This window comes from Beta vulgaris, chromosome 8, assembly GCF_026745355.1.
Source record: "Beta vulgaris subsp. vulgaris cultivar EL10 chromosome 8, EL10.2, whole genome shotgun sequence".
Taxonomy (NCBI): domain Eukaryota; kingdom Viridiplantae; phylum Streptophyta; class Magnoliopsida; order Caryophyllales; family Amaranthaceae; genus Beta; species Beta vulgaris.
Genome location: NC_079209.1, coordinates 59,732,732 through 59,738,731, shown reverse-complemented (window position 1 = coordinate 59,738,731; position 6,000 = coordinate 59,732,732).

The following is a 6,000-nucleotide window of genomic DNA, read 5'->3' as shown; positions in this document are numbered from 1 at the left end:
CTGTGTACATGTATAGCTAGCCAAGTCGAGCTACCCTGTCACAATGTTATCAGCCCAACCATAACAACCATCCTCATACTTTAATTAACCCCAACCCTTACCTCGTACTCTCACAAAGTTGATGGCTCATGCTATCATTAGGAGTTAGGACGATCCCTATATTATGAATATTTTTTATTCTCGAGAAAAGAAAAAATAATTAACCCTGAAAAGGAAAAGAAAAAAAGAATAATATCTTGATGTACTAGGTTTCAAATTTGAGCATTGCTATATATTGATAAAAAGGAAGAAGAAAATGTGGACGTATGTCATTTCTATTTCTTAAAATTTGAGTAATTAACCATCCGCAATTGTTCTCCATAAGCGTCCAACCCCTACCTCATACTCTCACAAAGTTGATGGGTCATGCTATCATTAGGACAATCCCTAAATTATGAATATTTTTTATTCTCGAGAAAAGAAAAAAATTAACCCTGAAAAGAAAAGAAAAAAAAAGAATAATTTCTTGATGTACTAGGTTTCAAATTTGAGCATTGCTATATATTGCTAAAAATGAAGAAGAAAATGTGGACGCATGTCATTACTACTTCTTAAAATAAGAATACTATAATCTAAAAGAAAATAGTAAATGTATGACATATGGACTAGATCTTATCTCAAAGAATATTTCAAGGTTTTTTTTCTATAAAGATAACTATTTTTGGAAGTAAGTAACAAAAGTTATAGAATTATCAAAAAAAAAAAAGTAACAAAAGTTATAGCTACTTATTTATAAGTTGATTAATTTTTTAGGTATTATATATGCTAAACGTCATCTTAAATTTATCGTATTTCTCCCTAAATACGTATTACACTTCACTTTTTAGTTTTACGATTATAAACATTCATATACACTATGTCCTTCCATCCCCACATTCCTTTACACTTTATTCTTCACCTCTTATATTCCACTCTTGTTACTCCTGCGATTATGTAGTTTTTTGAACTCAATTTTCAAAATGCGATTACCTTCTTTAATGACATATGTTGTTCAATATAAGTCAACATATATTTGCATTTAGCCAAAATAAAAATTCACCAGCATATTGGTGCGTTTAGCAAAAACTTTGAATGCTTCTTTTGTGCGCTTAGCAAAAATTTAGCCAACAACAACGTCAAGCAGTTTATTATACCATAAATTTTTTGTGGATGCTTCCCTCGTAAATATTAGGAAAAATTATTTTAAATAAGTCAATCTTTGCGCAATTTTTTCATTTTAAGTCTATTTTTTGATTATTTTTTATTGAGTTAAGCTTGTATGTCTGTTTTTTTCTATTGAATCTTAACCTGTTTTTGACTTGTTTAGTAGATTACTTATGATACATGTTGTAATGTTGCGCATGTGCATGTTAAGTTTTAATGATGATAAACAATAAGTTCTATAATATGAATGTGTGTGACAGATGTTTAATTAAGAAAGGTTATCAAGCTTCGAAGTCAATGAATGAATGAAGAATTTGAGTCCATAAGCTATAAAAGGGTTTATAAACTAAGTCTCATAACTCACGTTTTCAGAGAGAAAAATCGGAGATTTTAAAAGGTGAAAACAGTTTCCTAAAGCACATAGTATATCAATTTTCTAGCCAGGTTGAGTAACTATTCGAAGTTTGTTATTGTCCTCTAATTTGCTTGAATAAGAAGCACACGTTTGATGATCTTTTCTTTCTGTAATTTCATAATTATAGAGAGTTGCAACACTTAGAGTTAAGTCTTGGGAAGCACTACTAGGGTTAGTAGTGGGGGAATCTTATTGTATCAAGAGGTTGATATTTCAAGATTCAAGTAATAAAAGAGTTTGGTTGGTGTGGACGTAGATTTCAGAGGTGAGATTGAACCATTTTATATCTTGTGTTTGATTGTTGATTTCATATTGTTGTGTTAAGTTTTAGTTTTCGCAAAAACACAAATCAGAGATTTACGAGCGAATAGCATAGTGCTAGGCACAGTGCCATAACCAAGTTTTTACGAAAATCGATTAGATGTAGTCACTCAATTCGAAACCCCCCCTTCTTGAGTGTCACCTTGTGTTCCAACAATACATGTTACAATGTCCCACCCCCACCCTCGCGGCCTCGCCTGTTTTAGAACAAGGGACATTGTAACACATATCATAATAAGTAACCTACTAAACAAGTCACAAACAGGTTAAAACTCAATAGACACTAGTACAGAAAAGGCAATTTGCGTCGGATGTGAGGCGCCTATTTGCGTCGGACTCTGGTGCGACGCCAAAGCCCTCGACGCAAATGACTCAGAAGCGATCTGCGTCGTATGCGGAAACGACGCAGATCGTTTAGCTATTTGCGTCGCACGTTGTATACGGTGCGACGCAGATGGCTTTCCCAGGCCAACACATAAGGGTAATGTGCGTCGCACATCGCCTAGGGTGCAACGCAGATGCGTGATTTGCGTCGCACCTTGGGCTACGTGCGACGCAAATTGCAAATTTTTTTTTAAAAAAATTTTTTTTTTTTGAGAAAAAAAAATAATTTTATGAACTAAGAATTACGATCACAGTAAGAGTTTAACTAATCTTATTTATATATACGATTTCTTGCATTCAGTTAAATGTGCGAATTCCCTTAAAATCAAATTGTATACAAACAATTATATTCCTTTTATTGCTTCAAATTACAAATTGTATACATATTTGCTTAAATTAAACTTAATCAAACATCATCTCTATATTTGATCTCTCACATCATCAACTTCGGCGTTTGAGGAAGAATTCTCCAGATCTGGGATTGAACTGAAAAAACACAAATAACCCAAATCTGTAAAATAACCCAAATTAAGACAAAAAAAATCAAAATCAAAATCAAAACCAAAAAAAAGAGGGAGTGAGATGAAGAACGAAATCAAAATAAACAAAATCTGTAAAAAAAACCCAAATAACCGAAATCGAAACTCACCAGATCTGGGAAGAACGAAATAACCCAAATCTGTAAAATAACCCAAATTAAGACAAAAAAAATCGAAATCAAAATCAAAACCAAAAAAGAGGGAGTGAGATGAAAGAACGAAATCAAAATAAACAAAATCTGTAAAAAAACCCAAATAACCGAAATCAACAAACTAAAATTAAGAAATTAAAGAAATCAGCTTACTGCACTAACAAGTGAAAAAATCTAATAAAATCAGCGAAGAAAGAAAAATAAACAACCTCTAATTACAATAACCAAACAATAACCTCTAATTACAAAATAACAAAATTAAATCATCAACACGCAGCACGCAGGCAATTACTGACGCGACAACGGACTCAAGCCATCACTAGTCGTCGCACAAAGAGGAGATCTCAGATGTGAATTGAGTAGAGACGAAAGTTGTTAATTTATAGCCATTGTAAGAATTGCTTTTTTCCCGTTGGAGAAGATCTCGATGATGTCGAATTTTCATCTTCACTAGCAGTAGCGTGTAAGAATAGAGAGAGAAAGAAGTGAATAGTGAGTTTTTGGGGCTTGATTTCGCCAATTACGTGTGATGAGAGAGAAGGAAGATCTGAAAAATGAAGAAGATCTGAAACGACGAGAGAGAAGGGAGGTGGAGAGAGAGATATGATGAAAGTTGAAACGGCTGAAGAGAATAAGTGAGGAATTAGGGTTAGCGTGGTTTTTGAAATAAAAATGAGTGGGCCTTGTATCTGCGTCGCACATTAAATACGGTGCGACGCAAATTGGGCTGGGTATGTGCATCGCACGTTGATTGAGGTGCGACGCAAATTGTTTTTTTGCAACGCACTTAAGGCACGTGCGACGCATATAGCTCGTATATGGTACTTGTACTCATGTTTGCGTCGTACTCTGTTTTTCATGCGACGCAAATAGGTTTTTTGTGTCACTTCCGTGTCTGTGCGACGCAAATCAGGGGACGCAAATCGTCCTTTTTCTCCTAGTGAGAAGAAAACAGACATACAAACCTAACTCAAACAAGGATAATCAAAAGATAAACTTAAAATGAGAAATTTGCGTAAAAATTGACTTATTCAAAACAATTTTTTCAAAAAATAATTATCTACTATCAAGTTTTACTTTGAGTGACACTACCAAATACCAAAATTCGTTAAAAAAATTTCGTGAGTGGACCTAAACGAAGAATTACCCTTGATAAAGTTAAAGAGAATTAGAGGGGTCGGACCAGCAAAGTTACAAAGGCCAGGAAATTAATTAGGTTGACGCGAGAAAGAGGAAATGAGCTTGGCTAAATTGGCGTTTTTTGGGGGGAGGGGACAAGGGGTGATAAAGTCATTGCAACTTGAAAGGGCTAAAAGAGACCTCAATCTTTCACCAGGATAATGAAATGACATCGCTTTATAATCCATATAATTGGAGTACGTACGGTCAGTATGCCGACTATAAGGACTACCTTTTTAATACTACACAGTGAGGACCAAGGACAATTAGGGCCCTTGTAGTTGGTATAAAATAATCCCTAAAAAAACTTGAATAGACCTTTTTGTATAATTATTGATAACTTAGAGTGTATTGGGCGTTTCGGCGTTGAATGATATAGTCAGTTTTTTATTTGATATAGTCAGTTTTATATGATGTAGTCAGTTGGTCCCTCCTTTCTTGCAATTTTTACAAGCTAAACTTTAATGGTTCTAAATTAATGTAATCGCAATGCTGCTTTAGGTTTTGTGATTAGAAATAGTGATGGTGAGGTTCTTTTAGTCGGTGCCAAGTTCCTAGCTAGGCTCTAATATCTCTATTATTCAAGTTGAGGTTTGGGCTCTTAATGAAAGCATCAAGGGAGCCTCTTTCCTTAACATCACTTATCCAATTATAGAAGGAGGTTATTTAGGGGTCATTAATTCTATGAAGAATTCTTGGCGTATTCCCTGCGAGATTTCTAACATTATTAAAGATGCAGGTGTGGATGCTCATCGGTTTCAGGTGTGCCAGTTTCGTCACAACTTTCGTGAAGCTAACAAGGCTACTGATTCTATGGCTAAGAAGTCGCATGATTACCCTTCTTAGTAATATTGGTTTCCTCCTTACTGTATGGATTTCTCCCTCATCATCCGCAAAGATGTTTTAGGCTGGCTTCAGATTAGGGTGCTAGTCTAAGTTTGTTTTCTTATAAAAGAAAAATAATATAATTAGTTTTTTTAAATGATATAGTGAGTTTTATACGTTATAGTAAGTTTTGTACGGTATAACCATTTCTAATATAGTTATTTTTTTTGTATAATATAGTAACTTTTCACTTCTATAGTCAATTTTTCTGCAGTTTAGAATTCATAATATTATTGTGAACTCAATCCACCAAGCATTTATCGTCATATTAAATGCATTTTTTTTCTTCTAAATAACGTTCCAAAAATCGATTGTTAATTAGTTAAACAGAAACAATGAAATGTTATAAGAAATAGTCAAATAGGTAGACTGTTATGTAATTTAATAGCTATATATAAAAGTCCGAGTTAACACAATAGTAAAAAGGACGAACTCAAAGTAAAAGTAAAGGGTACAAAGTTAAATAGTTCGACAAATGTTTGATCAAAGCTTTTAATGGAAGACCAGTGCAATTCTATCTATAATTGATGTTTGATCAAATCATGTTTTTTTACCTTTATATATTCACATGGCACCACATAATTATGACATGATGAATTTTAGTGTCCTAAAAAGTTGTTTGTAAGGTTTTAATCTCATGACAATTTAATTAATGATGTTATCATTCTATCACAAATTACATTTGTTCTTTTGAAACTGAAGTTCAAATCTACGTAATAATCTTAGAAAGAAAAACATTATAAAATACATATTAAATCACATTATTCCTAAGAAAATTTATGTGCCATTTGACATGCTCAATTAATCATTTTCTTTCCATGTCATTCATATATATATATATATATATGAGTGACATGCTCGATCATTAATTTATGACTATAATTACGTAACAACTTTCTATTATTAGTTTAAACTTAGGTATGAATGAAAGCAAGTTAATTAA